At 40.1% G+C, this 24,349-nt stretch overlaps 1 protein-coding gene and 1 long non-coding RNA gene across 9 annotated transcripts in view; one reads left to right on the top strand and one right to left on the bottom strand.

The window, feature by feature from the left end:
• Positions 1-24,349, top strand: part of rpl38 (ribosomal protein L38) — a 1,167,099-nt gene that overhangs the window by 951,880 nt on the left and 190,870 nt on the right. Inside the window, exon 1 of one of the 8 annotated variants that reach the window (XM_051939341.1) lies at positions 19,654-19,665. The exons of the other annotated variants lie outside the window; for them this stretch is intronic. The gene's annotated coding sequence lies outside the window, so the exon portion shown is untranslated. Of the gene's footprint in view, positions 1-19,653; positions 19,666-24,349 lie in introns of those variants that run through there. 8 annotated transcript variants of the gene reach the window in all.
• Positions 19,489-20,949, bottom strand: LOC127531068 (uncharacterized). Its single transcript, XR_007937937.1, has 3 exons — positions 20,734-20,949; positions 19,897-20,005; positions 19,489-19,737 (listed from the first exon to the last, which is right to left on the bottom strand). It is a non-coding gene; the product is annotated as an uncharacterized LOC127531068 (long non-coding RNA).

The following is a 24,349-nucleotide window of genomic DNA, read 5'->3' as shown; positions in this document are numbered from 1 at the left end:
GGAGATGTTCAGGTGAATAGGTGGTCCAGACATGCAGGAGATGTTCAGGTGAACAGGTGGTCCAGACATGCAGGAGATGTTCAGGTGAACAGGTGGTCCAGACATGCAGGAGATGTTCAGGTGAACAGGTGGTCCAGACATGCAGGAGATGTTCAGGTGAACAGGTGGTCCAGACATGCAGGAGATGTTCAGGTGAACAGGTGGTCCAGACATGTAGGAGATGTTCAGGTGAACAGGTGGTCCAGACATGTAGGAGATGTTCAGGTGAACAGGTGGTCCAGACATGCAGGAGATGTTCAGGTGAACAGGTGGTCCAGACATGTAGGAGATGTTCAGGTGAACAGGTGGTCCAGACATGCAGGAGATGTTCAGGTGAACAGGTGGTCCAGACATGCAGGAGATGTTCAGGTGAATAGGTGGTCCAGACATGCAGGAGATGTTCAGGTGAACAGGTGGTCCAGACATGCAGGAGATGTTCAGGTGAACAGGTGGTCCAGACATGTAGGAGATGTTCAGGTGAACAGGTGGTCCAGACATGCAGGAGATGTTCAGGTGAATAGGTGGTCCAGACATGCAGGAGATGTTCAGGTGAACAGGTGGTCCAGACATGCAGGAGATGTTCAGGTGAACAGGTGGTCCAGACATGCAGGAGATGTTCAGGTGAACAGGTGGTCCAGACATGTAGGAGATGTTCAGGTGAACAGGTGGTCCAGACATGCAGGAGATGTTCAGGTGAACAGGTGGTCCAGACATGCAGGAGATGTTCAGGTGAACAGGTGGTCCAGACATGTAGGAGATGTTCAGGTGAACAGGTGGTCCAGACATGTAGGAGATGTTCAGGTGAACAGGTGGTCCAGACATGTAGGAGATGTTCAGGTGAACAGGTGGTCCAGACATGTAGGAGATGTTCAGGTGAATAGGTGGTCCAGACATGTAGGAGATGTTCAGGTGAATAGGTGGTCCAGACATGTAGGAGATGTTCAGGCTACAAACAGCTGAACAGTTAGCTCACAAAGGGAGCACAGACAATCTGGCAGCATATGACTGAAAGCTGCACACGCTGCTGCTGGTTAGTAAATGAGAAGCAGCTGGGCAGACGAGTGTCTTTAAGCATTACTAAGTGTAACGCTAATGGACACAAGGAAAGAGACTTGTTGTTGATAATTACTGGAAGATTTTCAATTAGACTCCATCACTAGTGTTTAACTAATGTAAATCTGAGACAAATCATGTTCATTTCAGCTTTGTCTCTCATCAAGCCAGCAATTAAAACCCCATTTTATCCTTAAAAGCAATTAGAAAGCCTTTTCCGAGTTTGACAAAAAGCTGAGGTGAAAAAACTAAATCAGCCGGTTTGAACTTTATTGGCTTCCAGACCAATAAGAAAAGTGCAACAACACATAGATGGTTGGAAATTGCCAATAGTTCCCCCATTAAACGAGGTCCCAGTCCAGTCACAGAGCAGCCGGTGAATTATGGGCTGTTCATCAGCCTGTGGGGCTGTGTGACTGCTGCTGGGGTAAAAGCTGCGGTGCACAGCGAGCGCTGGTGCTGTTGTAGTGATGGTGGTGGTGGTGGGGAGGAAACGCAGGTCTCCTACTACAAATGAACTCTGACATAAGAGAAGGACGGAAAAATAAATAAAAAGCTGGCAGCGTGTTTGCCGTCCCCCCGATCTCTCCACACAGCCGTCCACTTAACCCAACCAGACCGACTCCAGCGAACTGCACAACAACAAACATGCGCTCGCTGACGTGCACACATAAACACCCACGCTCACACCCACAGCACCGACATGTATGAGACAGGCTGCATGAGGGTGAAACAAGGCCACTCCGTTCACGTTACCAGGCAATCTCTAAATGTACGACCTTTAAGGCTAAGGCTGCAGCTATTTCATGTTTTTTTATTACTATCAGTAATTCTCTCAGAGACACTGAATTACCCACAGCTTTCTGATATTAGATGAAGCTAAAAATGTGACACTAATTAGTTTACACTGAATGCTGACTGGAGTTTTGAAAGATCACTTAATACGAGTGGTGCAAAGCAAGCTCTAAGGTTTGTCAGCACCTAATCTGTATGTCTGATTTAAACTAAAAGAAAAAAAAGGGAACACCACAATCACACACGGTGACGGAAATATCAAGTTGAAGCAGAGAATTGTGGAGTTTTTTTGGGGAGGGAAAAGCTTTTGTCAGTTGTATTTATAGGACTACATGAAAAGTCTGTTTTCATTCTTTGGCTGCATCATTAAAACCTCTGGCAGGTGAAGTGAACGGCACTGGTCATCTTCTTCTAATGTAAATTAGTGCTGGGGAAACCTTGACTGCTGGCATTCATGTGGAAATGATTTTGATACGTACCACCTAAACACTGCTGCAAACCAAACATACCACACCATGGCAACAGCAGTCCAAGATGGAAATGGCCTTCTCATCAGGACAGAATGTTCTACTGGCGGTGTCAAGGTGGGGCTGCTGAAAAACCTTGGGGTGGAACACAAAACCAAAAGCCAGAACTGAATTCCAGGAATTCTATTCTGCTGTTGTACAGAAATGAAGTGAAAGCTATGGCAAGAATCCCACACTTTGATTTCTACAGCCAATACAAACTGTGACTCACTATCCGATGTGCAGAGACTAATACAGATACCGTTAATATTTGGATTATTTGGACAACAAAACTGTCAGAATAGCCCAAAGGAAGAGATACTGCAGACTATGTGAGGGGAAAAATGCACCTACAACACCGTTCAAAGTCTGGATCACCCAGGCAATTTATCCACATGCTGACAGAACTGTACAAGGGTTTTCTAACCATCAATGAGCCTTTCAGCACCATTAGCTAACACAATGTAGCACTAGAACACAGGAAATGTTCCTCTGTACCCCTATGGAGATATTCCATTAAACATTTACAGCTAGAACAGTCATTTACCACATTAACTATGTCTACACTGGATTTATCATTCATTTCTTGTTATCTTTATTGAAAAAAAATGCTTTTCTTTCGACAATAATAGAATCATTTCTAAGTGACTCTAAACCTTTGATCGTTAGTGTGCATGAAAGATAACCACAGTTTACCTATTCTTTCCATGTGTGATGATAATTTACGTAGCTATAGCGATTATGGTGCAATAAAGTGTGTTTTCATTTCCGTTCTGGTGGTACTTTATTATTAGAGGTCATATTATATAATGTAACCAGATCCACAATGTCACAAATCCCAAAAACTCCTGACATGACTTTGATATAGATTACTGTGACTTTAGGGTCAGACTTTTCCAGTAAAGGTAATTCTGGCTGTGATTTGGCTCCAAGCACTGTTTTTTCTGCAGCTGATACATTGAGATTAATTTACGGTTGGATCCTGACCAATCCCATCGAGGATAATTCATAGTTATATGGAATTAATGAAGTGATTTGGAGACCAAACAGAGATCGTGTATTTAATCAATTCAAGTTTCCTACAAACAGCAACAAACTAAACTTCAGCTGCTGTTGAGACTTTGGGGTCTGTCTGTGAATCTCTGGTCACATGTTCACTTGATTTCTTTTATCATAAACTATGGATATCTAAAATGCTATCTGTTCAATTTTTCACTGACATATCAAGTAGGTTCTTTTTTCTTTCTTTCAAATGTCCTTTTGACGAACTCTCAGCCACTTTCTTCTGATAATCTGAGGCTTTGTGTGAACAGCATCATCTCAGGAACAGTCTGACATGTGAGCCCAAATTTTCACTGTTCATTTTCATTCTGGCATTAATTCAGAATTTGCAATATTGAACAAACAAGCCAAATGTTTTCTGATTACTGCTGAACTGAAACGTAAAATCATTTTTGAGCACACATTAGCAAAAATAATTATAACGCAGAAGCCATCTAGTGGTCATTTCTGATCTATATGGATTTGCATGTCATAACATTAAAAAACAATATATAAAAGACTTTTTAATGTGAATTACTTCATCACAAAAGCCAGAGCACGTGTGTTTCCATTTTCCAGTGAGTGCTTCAGAGTTTACCTTCAAGCATCTCTTCCAATAAGAACATGTTTTTTTTAATCCTACATAGTTCCTGAGATATTGTCATTAGCAGCCTCAGAATTCAATGCATGAAAGTGGGTCAATAGGATTTCTAAAAAAATGTAATCTCCTGAAGTTTCTGTTATATTAAGCTAAACTGTGAATAATATCTTCATAAATATCCATATTTTATGCCAGCTGGCTCCTGCTGCAGTCATCTAATGCTGCTTTACTTCCACTTGGGCACCATAGTTCAATTTACTAAAACTTTACCACCGAAGTTTCAGCGAATAAACTTTGTCAAGAAGATCTAGAGCAGCAAATGAGATTCCTGCGGTGGCTGCGACCCTCCGACTCTCCCGTAGAGACGACAAACAGCCCAAGGTGTTGACTCCAAACCTCCCAGATGTCCTTTGACTCATCCAAAACATTTCTTTCTTTCCCTCATCTTCTGATGCAACAAATTACCATGATCTGATCGTGAAATATTCTCTGAGCTTTTGCAAACCCCCCCCCCCCCCCCCCCCCCCCCCCCGAATTCATTTTACTCCCAAAATATCATAAAAAGCTGGAACAATATTCAGACCAAGTTTATCTCCTGAGTGTATTTCACAGCTCTGCTTCCTGGGGTTTAACTTCTCTAATGCCAAGCTGGTTTAAACCTCAGAAAAATACAGCAGCACGGACACCTGGATTGAGAAGAAAATAGCGCTATGTGTGAGGACAAAGCCTCTTATTTGGCTGTTTCTGTGGCACCTCGGTGGCACAATTGCGCCCCACTGGCACAGCCTTTGAGTGCAAACAGATCAGAAGCATCCAGGCAGCTGAGGCCAGGATTAGTCTCTGATTCTTTGCAGGCACTGAAATGAACCAAACAGACACTAATCTGCCTTCCTCTGTATCTCACCAGACCTCTGCTCCACAGAGGGAAAGAAAGAGAGAGAGAGAGAGAGAGAGGGAGAAATGAAGTGGAACAGAAGAGAAGAGGCTATATTAACTAAGTATGGTTACGGTGCAGCGACATCAGCTCAGCTCATCACCCAGACGCTCCTGTAATTCTGAGTTGTGCAAAGAGAAAGAAAGCAGAAGAGGAGGAATAGAAAGGATGGGCACCAGAGAGGAGAAATTAGAGAAGAAATGGAAAAAGTTGGTTTCTAACAGGCGGTGTTTACCCGATTAAACGAAACCAGCCCACTACCTGAACACTACTATTGCACATCATTCCTGCACATTGTTGCCTTCTAGCAGACCAGATAGTGTCTTTATCTATGTTTATCATGAAAAATAAAATAATAGCACAACTACTACGTTTGTCGTTGGGTTCAGCAGAGCAAAAAGACGGAATTTTGAACTTTTCACCAAAATATACAGCATGAAAATTCGACGTCTTTACCTCACTGCCTCAAAACCTACATAGATCTGTAGAGGAAGAACCCATAAACTTTACTATTTACAGATATTTCCCACCTACAACAAGCTACCTGACCAGCTGGATAATGTTCATTTTGTTGTTTCTTATTGTAGAATAGTGTTACTTTTAAACGGTCTGACGGATCTGTCAGATCGGCCACGCCCCCACCATCCACTGGTCTCCATGGATTAAGGAGGCCATAGAGATCAGGAAGCAGGTGAGCAGTTCCATGAACCGGGACCAGGGGCCTACACTCTCTTGCTTACCTGGGATTCCATCATCCAGAGACCACCGGATGGTGGGGGGGGTGGCCGATCATCAGACTGGTCACATGATAAAAAGGACACGTCATCGCATGTCGGATGACGCTCTGAACAAGACGGCACAAACATGTCAGCGAGGTAAAACCATACTTTCCTTATTTAGTTTTTGGTTTAAAGTGAATTCTAAGCTGCCTGGCTGTTGAAAGCACTGGCTGTGTTTAAAGAGGTTAAAACAAATCGTCTACTGAGACAGAAACCCGATTCAAAGATCATGCTTCATTACAAACTGTGTCTTATGACTCAGAGTGTTCGTTAGCGTGTCCTCAGTTGTAACAAAGTTCATCTCATTTGTGTCCTTGTGCAGCGTGGCCAGCTGGAATAAAGAGCCTCATTTTCACGTTCTATATGAGAGGCTCAGACCCTGATTGTACAGGTGACCTCTGACAAACGTGTGGAGAAGTCCATGTGAGCTCTGCACATGGAGAAATGGAAATGGAGCCCAGGAAGGTGATAAATTTAGCAACCGGTTGTATTTTACCTAAACTTTGATCGTTTTTCAAACCTCACTATGCAGGTTTGGTGCCTAAACTCAAACTGAAAAACATTGAGCAGAAATAAAAGTCAAATCAAAACTAGAGTCAAAAAATAATACTATAATAACAAAGACAGGACTTGAACCGTTGTCTCCTGACTTTTGCCACCGCTAACACTTTAAAACCCCTCCAACATCCAAATACAGACCTTTATTCATATTTGTAAAATTAAAACCCCAACACCATTAAATGAGGTACTAACAGTTAAACCACTAAACGGGCTGATATCTGCTGGAACCGCCTTATATTCACAGTTTCATTCTAATACACTTAAACTTCATTCTCCTTTACATTTTCAAACACATATTTTTTCGCCTTTGACATTGTTAGAATGGATTCCAGTTTTAAAGAGTCTTTCATTGACACCATTAGAATATAAAATATAAGTTAGAAGCTCGGTGAAGTTTAGGAACCAAAACTTCTTTATTAGATTTAGTAAAACATCACAGTTGTGGTTAAAATGTGGCCTTTTCACAACACGTTTGAAGCTTTTCCTGCATTTTCTTGGTGATGATTCCCATTTAATTTAATAAATGACTGACTGCATAAATATGTCTGTTGGCTGGTAACTTAGTTATGATACAGAAACAAATGGAGTCCAGCAGAAAAAAACACTTTCTTGGAGTTTAGTTGTGTAGAAACACAATTTTGTGGTTAGAGAAGGTCTGAAACAGGTGAAATCATCATTCTACGGACTCTGGATTCATTGACTAGCTTGTTTTAAGCAGTTTTTGCATCACACAATGAACAAAGAGCATCTGAACAATAGAAGAAAAAAAAACTCCTTTCCAGTGTCATTCACCTGTAGGTCTGCACCCACTCAGTCTTCTTTCTTTCTTTGCAGTAAATTTCTCTTCTTGCCACCACATTTTTTTTAACACCGTTTAGTCCTTCAAATGAGGCCAGTTTAGGCACTCACCACACATCCCTCTGCGCTCTTTTTTACCTGAAATGGTTCTTTTGTGTGAACCCACATCCTGGTTTCTCTTTGGTTGGCGGCGCCTTTATGTCTTTCCTGCTGGGCTCAGCATAACTTCACCATGGGAAAACCGGACTCTGTGTCTGCTGTGGAGCGAGAGGAAATAATGGGGAATAAGAATAAGTCAAAAACGCCAACAAAACAAGGTGTGATAAATACTTGATGTGAGCGTATGCGTGGGGAGAGGAGAGCCATGCTTTATCATTACACAGCGACAGTGAATTTTAAAGCCGTCTGCAGCTCCGGCTCGCTCATTTCTCTTCCCGCCCTTCTCGTGTGAATATATTTTGATTCATAACTCATCTGTTTTTATCACTCAGGTGCATTCTCTCTCATATTTAATGCCGACCCCGCATCTAATTTACGGAGGAGGTGAAAGATGTAAAACACAGAAAATGACTTCATGATGGCTCCTTTTGCTGACAAGGCTATTGGCACTCGTGTGATGTTATTTGTTTTTTACAGTGATTGATTCACTGATGCATTCGCTCCAGAGAGGCCTCGTCACCCTACATCACTGATGCATTCTGCAGCTCGCATGAATGTGGATGTTCTGGAGGCGGAGGTGTTGGTTAAACATGCTGGAATCCTCTGAAGCCTCAGGATCAACCGCGTTTCCAGATCCAGTTGTAACCTTAATCCTACTAATATCCAGAGTTTCACGTGGCAGGCTGGAGCGCCGAAGGGGAGAAACAATGTCAGAGAGGGAAGGGAAAGAAAGGCTAAAGCGTTAATAGGCTAAAAGGCTTTCTGGCAGGGACCGTATAGCGTTTAGATTAGGCCTGTGGTACAATCAATGCTCAAGGACAGAGGAGGGTTTCTAGTGATAAAGGTGTCACGAGGAGTCACCACAAGATAGAGTGATTCCACCTGCCAGCTACAGGCAGACAATGGGTGAAAATATGATCCAGTATTTAGCTAAAAGGGAGCAAAGCAGACCTTGGTAGAAGGTACGATCAATCTTCCCACGCCGACAGTGAGAGTACAGGGAAAACAAACCCTGCTAAAGTGGCCCCAGTATTTGGCAAGTGACAAAAAAAGAAAGTTTTGCTTTTCTGTGTGACTGATGAGGCAGCCAATATTATTTTGCCATTTCTGCTGCTATCATGAGGGCCTTTGTAAATCTCAAAGACAGACCGAACAAAATGGAAGACTAGAAAATTTCTATCCTTTTCTGAGTTTCACATTTTAAAAACAGATAAACAACCCAGTCAGGCAACCTGAGACACTTTTATTCCTTGAGTCTTGATTAGGCTTGTCTGTTAGAGAGCCAAAAAGACACCGTGCAGAATTCAGTCTTTTTCTAATGGGGCCATCTGACAGGCCCCATTACACAAGCTGACCACTGATCCCTACCAACAATACCGGCACCACCGTCCCTGTGCTGTCATGGAGGAGAAAACAGCACAAGGACAAAGGCAGGGATGCAGCTGAAAAGCAGCAGAAACCTTGCTACAGGTTTGGTTGTTTCATGATAAGAACGCTGAATCCAGGTTAGCGACAGCAGTTTACAAACCAAACATTAAAATGAAGCCCCTTGGCTGCTTGCAACCATTTTCATGAGTCTGTGAAACAAGAGTTTGCTTTTATTACCTTTATTGTAGCAGAAGTGTGTTTTTATGTATTTATTTTGGTTTGTGGGGCTAATCCCTATTTTTTGTCCTGTCTGAAATGCCTGAAAACGTTGAATTTAGCAGCATCAGCAGGTAAAATTCCAGTTTGTCTCGTACTCTGGTTTAAGGTGAAATACTGACAAAGCTAATGGCATTTCCAGTTGGGGTAAATGGTTGTCCTGCCTGAGCCTGGTTCTGTGAAAGGATGCTGCTTGTTCCTTCTCACTGTTGCCAAGAGTTTGCTCAAAGAAAATCCAAAAGAAAATCTTTGGATTTGTTGGTATCTCTGTTTAAAATCGATAAAATCTTCACCTTGCTGTGAGAAGTGTTATGACAACGGTACAAACTAAGTGGTAAATGATAACACTAAAACCAAGATGGTGACGATGACAGCAATAAGCCTGCTTTAGATTTTAACACTGTTACTGAGACTTTATTAAGATGCTGATGCTGACATTTGCTAGTATTCAGACATCTTCACCACCCAAATGTCCCATCTGAACACTCGGGCACTGTTTATTAGCATCCATTTAGCATCATTTTTCAGTGCTGGCAGACAATAAACACACGGACAAACTCCTCATAAGAAGCTTGGAGGGGTTGTTGCCTGATTATTCAGGTTTTTGGCATTATTGCTCTCATGTTAAGTTGCTCTTTGGTTACGTTTAGAAGCTTGATTTCACAATGCTAAGCACATAGTAAACTTGGACCTGTTGCACCAACCTTCTCTTCCGTGTTTATCCATCACCATGGTGGCGACGGATCTCATTTATGATTCCTTCCCTAAAAATGGTGACGATAGCAGCAGACAACATTTGGCTTCACTCTCATCATTTGATTTCTGAATTTTAGGGAGTTCTATCGAACCTTACTTGCCTGCATGTTGAAAAGTGATGCTCTAAGGGTTCTCATGGTGTTTAAATGAGACATGGGATCTGGACAAGTGTCTGTTGTGACAAGTTAAGATTAGGTAGGTCAGACCAACATTAAGTGAAGAATGCATCCCATTCAGTGTTTGGAATCATCTGGAAAAACTGAATCTGGCTCAACTTTTGCCCAAATGTCCAGCAAACAGCGATTCGACTCTTTGAGTGTGATGTGTTTTGGATAATTTATTGTTATGTTGTTGGTTCATTTATTAGATATGGACATCATAGTAGCATTAGAACTGTCACATTCATGTATCATATGGGCATACAGTGGAAGAGCCTTTTTTAGACCAAACGTGGTGCAAAAGAAAAAAAAAGACGGTTTTCTGAAAATGATAGGGCTTTGTATAACTACACTGAATAATTTAACTGACTGCGTGCACACATGCCAATCAAAGGTCAAAACATTGCTGAAGTTGGCTGAATTCTGAAAGCCAGAAGTAGCAGAAAATGAAGAGCCGTTGGGGAGCCCAAAGAGCCGGCTGTTAGCGCAGAGCAGAGCCAAATGATCTGGCTCACTAAAGAGAGCCTGAATTCCCATCACTAAAGGCAAAATCATCTGGCAAGGAGCTGCTTTGGCTAATCAAATATGTGCAAGCTCACATCCCTTTTAGATTACTTTATAATTTGAACACTCCGCTGCATGCTGTGCAGCGTTCTGGCCTCTGATAAACCTGAAAAGTTTCTAATATTGGAAAGTTCTTCTTGTCACTCGTACCTGCCAGTGCAGCCCCCTTTGTGTTTTTTAATGTACATGTTTAAGTCTAGACAAACAAACAGTATAACTTCATGTAGTGTAGCTTTTAAAGAGGCTGTTGACTGCTAGTTTAGTGTCTTCTTCATCTACTTTTGTCCACAGTCCTTCAGATTCTGCAAATGTTTACTGCACCAAACCTCGATTTATTCCAAGTCTTCCTAATCATGCGGCGTGTTTGAAGCACCACTTCTCTAAAATCTGCACTTTAATCATTACGTGTTATATAGTAACAGACAGAATGAGGCAAAAACACTTCCTCCACAGATGAGACCAAAATAGCTTTGAAATTACTCAAATATTCAACAAGAACATTTAAGCGTTACATAATTCAGAGCGGTGTCTCCCAGTGAGTCCGTTTCTGCTTCGCTGGAAAGATAAAATATACTTTAGGCTTAATTTTCAATCTTTTGTTTGATTGATTCCGTAATGGCATGCTGATGTTACACTTGCTAATTAAATTTTCAAGCGTGTCGTGATAAATGATGAAGCGTAATTAAAGAGATATCCCTCAATAAAGTACATCTTACTCATAATTAAAAGCTCTTCAATACTTACTGTAAGGCTTGGCCTACATACTCCCTGTATTGATCATTTTTAGCCCACTGCTAACCCATGGCTACGTATTGTTTACCAGAAAGCCTCATTGTGCCCCTCCCTTAATCTCCTCGCCATTATCTTTTTAAATCTCTCTTTCAATCTCGCCTGTCCTCTTTCTGGTGTCAGCTCTGCTCTCAAGGTCAAATGCAGTGCCTTGCTTTTCTTTTTCTCCCCTCCCTCTCTCCTCTTTTACAATCTCCATGCCATCTTCCCTGCATGACGCATTCCTGCCATTTTCAGATGCAAATCCTATTTAAACCCGTCACCTGCTGCCACCCGCACCGGGGGAAGGAAATGGAAGAAAACAGGCCACCGGGATAGCACGGCAATTTGCAAGAATGCACACAGATTTGTTTTATGAAATATCAAGACTTAGATGTGGGCAACAAGTTGACACGGAGGGGAAGTTGTGTGTCGCTGATTTGTTGCAGTCATCATTGCTCGGGCGTAAATATTGGCATAATCGCCATGATCCTTTGGGTCTTAATTAACTCTGAGATAAGCATTCTGCTCTTCTTTAGCATTCCTCTGAGCGGGTTTGGCCTCTGCCTCTCACCCTTCCTCGCCAACCTCTCTGTTTTTTTGCCCTCATTTCGTAGCGGAATGTTTGTGAAAGCTTGCAGCCTTGTCAATCAAAGGGCAGCGTCTGTTCTCCTGCGAGGTTCCCGCTTCCCTCTGCCATGTTCGACAGGCAACTGGAGTGTGCCACATCGCATCTAATGCTATCTAATAACAGCGACCTCTCCACCTCACCACGCCTGTTCCTTTGCTTCAGGGTCAGACACAATCCCCAGCGTCAAACCGTGCAAGCTCTCGGCTTCAACCTCTCTCTGTAGCAGGTCATCACGTCCCATCATGCTCTGCTGCAAGCCTGACAGCTGCACTTCTTCCACTAACACAGTCTATATAGAGACATACAGACCATACATATATATTATCTACTTACATTTGGTGGTAAACTGAAGCACATCATGTGTAAGATTCAGGTCTGTTTTCCAGCACATATATTAAACATGAATAAAAATGCACATGCTGTCAGCACTGCTCTCTGACAATAATGAAGTCAGCTCATGCTTCAGTGGTACAACAAAGGCTTCACGAGTTCCATTCAAACCATGACTGCATAGAATTCCTCATTAATTCATTCTCAGCAGTTAAATATTAAAAATATATCTGCACATCCTACCTCTTCTGTTTAACATCCACAGGCTTTAGTGCAAAATGGATGATCTCTTGAATGCAACAACAAAGCAGCTTTTATTACAAGCAGATTTTTTTTTATCCATATAAAGCAGAAGCAAGAAGAATAAATATGATCAGATGAAGATAACCTCGTAAAGATAAAAGGCTAATGTGCAGCTGGAGAAACAATATCTAAGCAGAAACAGATTCTATATTTCTGCAGAGACTGAAGTACATTTTCTTTTAAATACTCTCTGCAGCAGCAGAAAGCTCTCACAGCTCCCAGCAGTAACAGATGACATTAATTGCCCTCTGCCACGCGCTGTGTGCAAACAAAAGTTATTGACTTTAGGTGCAAAAAACAGTGGGATTTTGTTAAAGCAATAGTTTGACACATTGAGAGATAAGCTTGTTTACTTATTCCAAGAGTTAGATAAGAATGTTAAGATCACGTTTTTATTGAGTGTGAAGCTACAGCCAGGAGATGATTCACTCAGCCGAGCATAAAGAACGGAAGCTGTGGAATCAGTTAGCCCATTTACAACCTGTAAGTTTTAAGCATACCATGTGGTACTGATTAAACAAATGAGCTCTAACAAGCGCTGGTATCTGAGCCAAACATCTCCATAGAGGCCCAGCCACAGATTTATATTTTACAGACAGATGAGTAATGAATAATTATATTACATTTTATTAGAATAACGCTTTTCAAAACACTCAGAGACAACAGCAACAGCACAAAAGTATTTCCCAATATGTCATCTTAGAGCTCCAGTGCCAATAAGTAAGTGACTGAGCAAGAAAGAAATTAGTGAGGAAGGCCACCAAGACAACTATGACTCCTCTGAAGGAGTTCCAACCTTCAGCGCTGAGATGAAAGAAATCGTTTCCTCTTCTTCACCAGTCAAAACATGACAGCAGAGTAACAAAAAGAGCAAAAAGAATGCTACTTTTAAACAGAAATCATGACAAACCATTTAATTAGTCATTTAGTTTGACAGAAAGGCTTTGGGAGACCCTGAAGTCAAGTGGAAGAAGGTTCTGTGATCTAATGAGACCAGAGTTGAGCTTCAAACACATCACAGACTCACCATCCTCACTGTGAAGCACGGTGGTGGCAGCATCATGACGCCCACACTGCAATTCAACAGAGAATGTGTGGCTGGACTTCAGAGGGGCTGTTCACTCATGGTGCATGTGTAACCTGACATTGCTGGATCAGTTCTACAAAGAAGAATGAGGTCAAATTTCATTGTCCAGATGACTGAACCCTACCCACACAGGCTCAAAGGTGCATCTACTAAATACTGACTTAAAGGGGGCAACAGCTCTCAGTTATTTTACACTTTATATTATTGAATAACTGACATTACTTGGCATGAATCTGTTTTCTCTTTGACTTGAAAGAATCTTCGTTTTTCTTTTAATTCTTGTGGGGAAAAAATGCATTGTCCAAAACTGAACACTGGAAAACGATAAAAAACAGAACACTTCCTCTGGGGGTGAATGCTTTTTATAGTCACCGTCTAAACATTTAATTCACCAGGCGCGATCCGTCACATCTTGTAATGTTTGTGTAAGTGTTTAATTGCACATTCTGCTATATAATCTGAAAAGCATGTGACCGTGGAGTCAGAACTAAACAGATTCTGCTACGTCATGTTGTTGTAGTACGTCACATGGTGCAGCGACACATCACATTTTACAGTATGCTTCTCTCGCTTGGCCAGAGCTCTGTGAATTCCTTTTCTATCTTCCATTTAGTGTCAGAGGAAGGTTGGCTCAGCAGGTGCCCTCTCAACATGGCTTGGTGTAATATCTTCCTAAATGAGCTGAAAGGAGGGCTGCCTCCCTGTGACTTGGCAGTCTGTCAGGCCCAGATAACACAGTGGGAAGAACATCAGGGCCGTCAGTTCTAACTCCTCTCCTTGACCTTGGTTCCTGCTGCATCACTCAACTCACCAAGAGGCTCGTCTAGGAACTAACTTGACACCAGCAAGACCTCACATTTCAGCATGTGAGAAAAAACGGTGATGGAGACTTTTACGACTGACAGAAGGTTGAGTGGTTTTGATGTTTTTAAAAATAAATAAACGCTGTGGTGGTATAGGGACAGAACTTTAATCTTTAAAGTATTTCATAAAAATATACTCTACGGTCCAACAAGACCTGCAAGTCAAGGGATGAAGTGGGTAACCGAGCTCGTGTTCGGTCTACTGGAGGCAATCTGCTGTCAGTTTTATTGTGAGCTACAAACTACTACAGCATGTCTGTGTAGATTCATACAGGTCAAGGTAATCTTAAGAGCTTCAGTGGAAGGCAACTGGACTTCTCCTTTTGGTTCTTGACCTTTCACCTCTCATACAAGACACGTATGCAGTTCTAGGAAATGCTGTCAGTTTCTGGAGGAGCTGGTCACTCATGTCCTTTCTGCATCAACAGTAAAACCTGTCTTATTGTTTTGCTTAGTTGCTGGTTCTGTGCCTTCAGTAGTATCTGATCTGCTCCATGGCCTTTGATGGAGATGATTTCTGTAGTCCACAAGTCTCTGTGACATCCTTTCATACTCCGGCACCGTTCAAAAGATGTTCACCCAAGTGCAATGCAATATGTCTGTGAAGACTGTCAGTCGTCCAAGCCATAGCAGTAATCCTAAGAGCTTCTCTAGAAGGTAACTGGGCTTCTTTGACAACCGCACCATTCAAAGGGTGTTTACATAAAGCACAATGCAACACATCTGTGAAGATTCTCAGTCATCTCAGTCATGGTAATCCTAACAGATTCAGTAGAACGTGACTAGACTTTGGGCTTTGGTTCTCAAAGATATCTTATTTCTTTCCTTGTGGATGACATGTCTTCAAGAACCAATAAGAAAAGTGCAGTTGCTTCCTACTAAAGCTCATGGCATTATGCTACTACAACATAAACTAATAAACACAGTCAGATGTAGGTTTAAAAATGTTTTACTATGACAAATTTGTATGAAGAAGCCCTAATAAAACAAATAAAAATGACAGAAAAAAACTGAAAACAGCACATGTTGGAAGGATTTATAAGGTTCTGTTTTTTCAGTTGGTTTGACAACAAGCTTGGTTCTGTTTTCTATTGTCTGTCATAATTGTAATAATTTTTCAATAAAAGATTTTTTAATATTTGAATAGTATTTTGTCAAAACAAAAGAGAGATGAAAGAATGAACAAATGCAGTGGGTTGAAGTACAAAATTGACGGTGTTTTTCTAATTCTTCAAGGGCAGTTGCTGTCTGTGCTTCTTTCTCTACAGAACCAGTAAAAAAGCCTACAAGGCTTCCAGAATGTGGCCCTCTCACCCTCACATTGTACAAAGGTGCCCTTGCTCCCATCAGCCTTTTGAGAGTTTCCTGTTTTAATTTCATCTGCATGTCTGTCTGAATTTGTTTGTTTAGGGTTATCACTTTCTCTTGACATCTCATTTAGCTGCTCTCAACATTCAAACCCGCCTTGGCCTCACACTGAATCATAAAAGGATAAACCTGTGCTCAATAACACTGAAGCCCTTTCTGCTGACACCTCCGCACATGAAGAATCACAGGATCAACTAATTATCCATCACAACCGCAACCAATAACCAGATTACAGAAAGAGTGACAGAAACATAGCAAAGCACATTTTGATGCATTCTAACCACAACAAATGCAGAAAGATCACTTTAAAAATACAGTGAATGTGCGACTGTGGGCCACTCGGGTGCTCTCACACATGATGACCAAGGTTATTGCTATGGATGGGGTGAGGCCATTTATCAGCTGATCAATGTGGATGTGGCATGCCCAGCTCAGAGCTCACTGCTAATCAAAGGTTACAACAGCTAGTTAAAGATTCTGCTGGATATCTGCAGACTGTCTGGAGACCTGCGAGCAGCAGTAGGTTAATGTGCTGTCTCGTGCTAAGCAGGTGCTGAGGAAGTTGTTATGCCCAGACATCCTGGGTCCTCACATTAATTACGTTTTTTGAGCCTGCCTGTTTCCCCAGTGCCTGCTAATTAGTCTTAATTAGTGGCTGGGCTGATGAAGTTGTAGAAACAGACACACTGCCCTGCAAGTGATTTCACAGTCCTTGGTTTCTTCAAAGGTGCCCCCCTTTTCTTGTCATTTCACCTTAGCTGGGTCCTTCCTGAACTGCCTCACCTGCAACTCAAACTCACAGAGAGTTGGCATTCAAGAAACTTTAACACCTAAAGTGTACATTTTTGTCAAAATATCTCGCCTGCACACCAAAGTAGAGGACATCACTGACATCATTTTGTGCTGATAGGTTTTTGTTCTTTGCCAGTGATTTGTTTATGCATTCAGTCCATGCGATGACATTTACTGGTGTGTGGGCGCCCATAGTGTCGATGAGCCCAACAGCACGGAGGGGCCAACTTATTCCTCTCCAACTGACAGCTTTAACAGCAGACCGCAGTGACCCACAAAGAACAGCTGCAGAGATAATCGTCTAATGTGCCTTTGCAGATAATGACTTTGTGTGATCTGACCTCCATTTTCGGCCATTACCACTTCAACCAGGCGACCACCGCGCCAGCCAAGTTGAAAGATGACAGGTCAGTCTGAAGTGTGGACGCACTGTTGCTTTAACTGCCAATGCAGTGGAGATGGCTTCCCACAGTCCTCTGTAATTTCACTGGTTCATGACGGAATAGCAACAAGATCTGAATGGCAGGACGAGTGAAGCTGACATGGCTCAGAGCTGTAAGGACTTATCTGACACCTAAACACCAAACAGAAGCCCAACAGACAAATCAGGGTCAAGTCTTTAGTTTATAAATTAGAAAAAGTACTGTATTAAAAAAAGTTAGGGTAAAGATTAGGCAAGCTGTGCTAGAGTCAGTTTCTGGGATGCAAGTGTTGGAAACACAGCAGGATGTGTTTAAGTAAATGATATCAAAACATGACTGAAAGATTAGCTGGCTGATATTATCGGCCAATATCGGTATCGGCATATTTATATATATATTATCGACATATTAAAAACCAATGATAAAACCATTTTGGTGTTTTATGTACAGAATAGAATGGAGAATAGATGCTTGGGGTGGAAGCATGACATTTTTACAACATTTTTCCAGCAGAGCAGCTCCAGCTCTATTGTTTGCAATGTCTGCAATGCTCTCAGTAGTATCTGCAGCGCATGTAGCAGAGCACACATCAGTCCTGAGCACTTCAGTGGTCCTGAGTCAAGCGGTGTTCTCATAAGCTGTTAAATAATTTGTGAAATGCACTGCTGCACAGTAACAACAACAATGGCCTTGTATTTTTTCTTCTTCGCAGCGCTCTTACATACGTATATAGAGAAAATATCTACATAGTCAACCAATATTGGCTTTTCACAGGTATATTCAGCATATATATCATCACATTAAAAACTAATAATAAAACAGTTTTGTTTTTTGTTTACACAACATAAGGCAGAAAAAATGCTTGGGCCAACGTAGAAATGGTAATACTACATGTTGTCCAGCAGAGCGGCTCAGATTTACAATCCTCTAAGCCCTGTCCACATGTAGCACATGTAGCAGAGCTAGCAGGCAGTGGAGTCAGGCGGTGCCTATGTGGTAAACTGCTGACTGATTTGTATATATATATATATATATATATATATATATATATATATACACACATATATATGTATATATATATGTATATATATATATACATATATATATACATATGTATATATATATGTATATATATATATACATATATATATACATATATATATGTATATATATATATACATATATATATATATATATATATGTATATATATATATACACACATATATATATGTATATATATATGTATATATATATATACGTATACATATATTATGGCATGCCGTTTAGGAAATTATATATATAATGAAAGTCGATATATATATAATGAAACTTGATATATATATAATGAAAGTCGATATATATATAATGAAACTTGATATATATATATAATGAAAGTCGATATATATATAATGAAACTTGATATATATATAATGAAACTTGATATATATATAATGAAAGTCGATATATATATATAATGAAACTTGATATATATATAATGAAAGTCGATATATATATAATGAAACTTGATATATATATAATGAAAGTTGATATATATATAATGAAAGTTGAGATATATATATAATGAAAGTCGGAATATAGAATGTTCAGATTTTCATTCCATCTATTCAAAGTTTCATTCCATATATTCAGACTTTTTCCTACTGAGCCCTGGAAGGACATGGCAAACAAAAACAGGAACCTTATTGGACATTTGCTCTTCAGATGAGCTCTTCTGTGATTATCTGTCTTCATGGTTGTCACAGGGAACGGCGACTACGTTTGAGAAAACAGGTAATTTTTAGAGATGTTTTGATTCTGAACACTGAACGTGTTAGCATTAGCTTAGCTACTTAGCTTCGACTACATTTGCATCCCTACATAGCTTAAAGGTTAAACACATGCACCATATGTTGATGATAATGATAATATCTATGTTTATCTTTATAGCTGGTCTTAAGGCTAATTACGAGGCAGAGGTCAGCTGCTGCCTGGACACATCCATGATCACGCCACTGGTGGGACACAATTGTACTGGATTTCAGCTGAAGGCTGCTGTTCTGTCCAAACTGAGACATTTTTATTGTGACATACCCTCCACTGTTGTTAGCTTTTGATTCAATACATTTTTTTGAGATGAGGAAATCACTATTGCATGTTTCTAGTTAAATACCCTACTTTTATGATATATCACTACAGCATGCACTTTTTATATTTTCCATCAATTTCACCCAAAAGTTGAATAACTATTTGTGAGCAGTGTATGTAGACACATAATAGAAGCACATTTCAATAATATGTCTGCTGCAGTAGTGCAGTTTATCTACCTAGATTGGTGTAACAGTAAAAAAAAACATATGCTACTGATGTTTCTGACTAAAATCTGCTTGAAAAGCACAACTGCTTATCTGTCAAAATGTGTGTAACAAAAGTGTGCACTGAACACTGAATAAAGTCTCTGTAGATTACAGACAAAAAATCTCTCATCACAAATTTCTGTTTATTCACACCAAGTGCATGAGTAAAATACAAAACAGGTGAAGTACTAAAAAAGATTTATTTTCTAGAAAAGCCAATAGTCAACAATGCAGTTTAATTCTGGGACAGTTGCTCCAGCACCGACACCATGCGTCCCATCAGTGCAACCAAGGTTTTCATTCATCTTCTGGATGTTCTGGAGAATGGCAGAGGTCACGTCTTGGTGTCTTCCGATCTGTTCCAAGAACCGTTCCTCTGACCTCTCCAGATACTGCAGAGGATCCACAGCAGCTTCCTGGTTCCCTTTTCCTGCATAAAAGCACCAAAAAGTACTAGTTGTCAGTAATTATTTTCTATTTTCATAAACACAGTTAACTTAAAGTAAATGTTCTATTTTGTGATTTTAGGATGGGTCAAAAGATAACATACTGATCATGTTGATGTCTGCATAGTCTAAACAGATCTTACTTGATTTGGTCTGTAGAGAGGAGGACGGCGTGGAGGAGCTGCAGGACGGAACCAGTAAGCTGCAGACTAGTGTTCCTGGTAACTGGACCTCATCATCCAAGACCGACAACTAAATAAAATGAACAAGACATGCTGTTGATAGCATCTGTAATACAAATGATTTTATCCATTAACTGATTTATTGCTTTGTCCATACAATGTTAGAAAGTGTTACAAATAATACCTGTAATAATTTCCAACAGTGATAAATGCCTTGTTTTATTTTACAACAAAAAACACCAAAAGCATCTGTGTATAAGAAATCAGTGCATTGGATTTCCACATCTGCAAAGCTAGAAAATCACACATCAGAATTTTACCTTGAAATTATGAAAATAGCTGCAGATTACCAGTACTCTTTACTTCATTGTGTTAACTTGATCATTTGAATCAGTTTTTTAGACTTGTATTACTGATACGAAACATAATCAACACATAAATTAAAATGTGTTCGCAAAGAGTTCACTGGTTCTTCAAGGAAAATTTCAATGATAACCATATAGTTCAGTAATATGATTAATGGGTCATTGTGTAACAGCGTGGGAGGTTCTGAATACAGGTCTGGTAATGAAATATTGCTGCTGCTTTCCTCCGGTTTTATAAGGAGTTGTTTCATAGCTTGTTAGCTTACCAGCGGCTAACTGGCTGGCAAACAATAGTTCAACGCCAACCTCTAATCAGTGATCCGGTGTCCGGACCGCGTTAGCTGGCGGAACGTTCATAATACTGATGTGGGACTGTTGTAGCTAGCGTATTCATAGTAGGATAACAGCAGGATGTTGGAGAAATAAAACTTACCATTATCAGGATCGCTGGTCTGCATGGCAGACTCTTAGCGCATCGCACTGCTTGAATGTCTGTGTATTTCAGGCCGATTTCAAAATAAAACTCAATAAAATTCTCGTCCGGGTGAGTGTCCTTCATTGTCGCTTCGCCATACGGACATGTCCCTTCCGGGGCTCGGTAGGAAAAAAAGATTTGATATATATATAATGAAAGTTGATATATATATATATATAATGAAAGTCGATATATATATATATAATGAAAGTTGATATATATATAATGAAAGTCGATATATATATAATGAAACTTGATATATATATAATGAAAGTTGATATATATATAATGAAAGTCGATATATATATATATAATGAAAGTTGATATATATATAATGAAAGTCGATATATATATAATGAAAGTTGATATATATATAATGAAAGTCGATATATATATATATATATATATATATAAATATATATATATATATATATATATAAAGTTTCATTATATATATATCAAGTTTCATTATATATATATATATCAAGTTTCATTATATATATATCGACTTTCATTATATATGTATCAAGTTTCATTATATATATATCAAGTTTCATTATATATATAATTTCCTAAACGGCATGCCATAATATATACATATATATATATATATATATATATATATATATATATATATATATACATACATATATATGTATATATATATACACACACACACACTTATATTTGAACTTTTTACTCTCTAAAAGCTGGAATCAGCAACATATTAATATATGAAGAGGAAAAGGAACAGAAAAGAGGATGTGGGAGTCAATAGGATGGAGTGTTTTAATGAATTTTGGCAATAAAGTGTGCTTCATTTCATTTTTCTCATCTTTCATGGCTACTGTATAGTTTAATAAGCACAAAGAGTGAAACTTCATCCGTCTGGCAGAGGTAGAAATGTATGGCAAGGATTAGAAGCCATCATCATAATTAGCCTACCTCTTAATTAGAAAGGACCTGTAATTAGAAGCCTATTACTTCGTGTTAGGGTCAAATATAAAAGGATTATAAGGAATAGGATTACAGTGATGTGATTATATTCAATGTAATCCTCCACATTTACCAGTAACTATAACCTTGTGGATTTTGTGTAAAGACACATTGGAGATGCATTGAAATCAGCGATCGTTCAGGGATGGGGACTGGCATGGCGCTCTAAAATTATTTTCTCTACTCTAATGAGAAAAACCACACAGTAAAATGTGCAGTTTGATGGCTGAATAGGAATCTAGATGCACTTGACAGAAAACAGACTTGCGACTGGATTCCGTATACTCTGACTGATAATCTGAACTGACTCGTGTTTTTATGTTGGAAGTAACCTGTTCAACTCTGTAAGGATGAGAGGGCGATGGAGTGCTCTCTGAGCCCTGCATAAAAGGCATCAGTGTCAGTCTCCAGATGTCGGGGATGCTGCATAACCACTGGCATTTGTCATTGCAAAACTAGCTTTTCTTTGGCAGCTACTGACAGAAAAATGATAGGGTCTGCAACGTGTTTGAAGCATAAGGGAGGAGTAAATCACTTTGCCCTCACTCATTGACACCAAGCGCATGGTTACACACCAGCATCTTCTTACCATCCACGACGGCACGAATGCAGCACTTAAGGAGACCTTTGCTGTGAAGCTATAAGGAGTTATGCCAGCACCGAAAGAAGTACTTTCCCTAAAGCAAGTCGGTGCGCAGAGCAAGAAAAGGCGCAGTAGCTCCTCTCTGGAGCTCTGAGGGGCAACACAAACAAGGAAAACCTTTTTACTGACCTGCTGAGGTTACCCTACTGTTGCCGCGGCCTGCACTGAGACACAAACACAAAAAAGAAAAGGAAAAGATTGACGGAAAGAGCGAGGGAGCCACGGAGGGTGCCGTGATCGTGGGTTGAAAGTTCAGTGCTCACTTCAGCATCGTAACAGAGAGTAGCCAGCGCCCCGCAGTTTACATTTCTTGTGGTGAGAGTTTGCCATTTGCACTCAAATGTTATATTGGTTTTTCTGCAGCAGCAGTGGGAGCAGTCAAGTGAGCATGTTGTTTGTTATAGAATAAAAGCTCCTGACTATAGCTTCCAGAGTTTACAGTGAAAGGGCACGAGGGCAGGGCAACAAACCGAGCCGGTGTCTGTTTTATTTCATCAGGCACTTAGCATGGCATTTCTGTGTGTGTGTGTGAGTGTGTGTGCAGAGTGTTTTCCTTGTAGTGCTCCTGTGTGCACATAATTTTCAGACAGATGTTATTTTTATTTATTGTGTGTTGGAGAGCAGGGGAAGGGTGAAGGAGTACACAAAGACTTTTGATGCAGGCTAATTCCTGTTTTTTTTCACTCTGCTTCACCTCGGGTCATTACATTTTAACACTCCACTGAAGCCGCAAATTACTATCTTTTTGGCAACAAAAATGCTCTGCTCCAAGAATTATTTCTCACGAGACAGAAACTGTCACTTGTAGGTCTTCGCTGCCAGTGATGCCAAATTTTACTATCTGCTGGTGAGCTACTATATATTAAAGTGATTTAATGCATATTGTCTTTTTGTGTTGTTGTTGTCGATTCCCTTCAATATAAGGACATTAAAAACAGCAAGCCTGCAGTTATGGCATGTTTATGAAAACTGTAATCTTTTCGTGGAACACAGCTGACATCCATCAAACCAAAGGGGGCAATAATGAACAATTTGCCGACTTGAGAGTCTCTCAGATGACTTGATTGATGCTTTTTTCTTACTGTAATTCCTCATTAGAAGCCATGGGAGTAAAAGCTGTTAATGGAAGCCCATAAACAGGAAGACTTGAGTGGTGCTCATTTATTTTAATAGTGCAGTAACATTGCAGTATGCAGGAGCTGAACGGTCTAATGACAGGGACGGCTGTGCAGCTTCATCCATCTGTCTGCTGCTCCACAGCATCACCATCAAAATGTGCAACCTTCTCTTCCCAATGTGGAGCTCTCACATGGGCATAAAAAAATCGATTCTAATGAAACATAAAGCGGCATGGATCGTGATTTTATTCATCATATCACAGTGCACATTCATGCTGAATGTGTTTTCGATATGTTCCCCACTGATTTTGTGCTGTTTTTCACTTCAGTTACAATAAATGCCTCATAAAAGGCCTTGCAAGTAAAACTAGTCCATAGTAGTTAGATGGAAACATGGTAGTCAGAGTTTAACTGGGGACAAAGACTGTCCATGACACAAAGCACCTAGAAGGTTTGAAAAAGGTCAATTTATTGAAAAAAATTAAATTGTCTCACTAGATTCAGCCTTGTAGATATTGTGTCTTTGTTTACCAAGGCTTTGACGCGTCTGTCATAGAGATTTCTCCTCAATGGGATTTAATTTTTGCTCAAAAAAAATAACAAGTTACTTCTTCTGCTGATTCAACAGCAATGTCAAATTCCTCACCTCAACCTTGTTACCCAGAAACCATATTAATACCGAGCAAGTCTCTTCCCCTTTACATTGTGATGATAAATATAATTACTGACTGGGGTCTAGTCAGAGGTGTTTGGAATGAATATAGAGCTACTGTGAACTGCACCACAGCTACAGGGAGGTCGTTCAGCTGAATGGCAA

Source organism: Acanthochromis polyacanthus, chromosome 19 (assembly GCF_021347895.1).
Source record: "Acanthochromis polyacanthus isolate Apoly-LR-REF ecotype Palm Island chromosome 19, KAUST_Apoly_ChrSc, whole genome shotgun sequence".
Classification (NCBI taxonomy): domain Eukaryota; kingdom Metazoa; phylum Chordata; class Actinopteri; family Pomacentridae; genus Acanthochromis; species Acanthochromis polyacanthus.
Note: the sequence above shows the minus strand (reverse complement) of the source record. Positions and strands in the feature narration are given on the sequence as shown.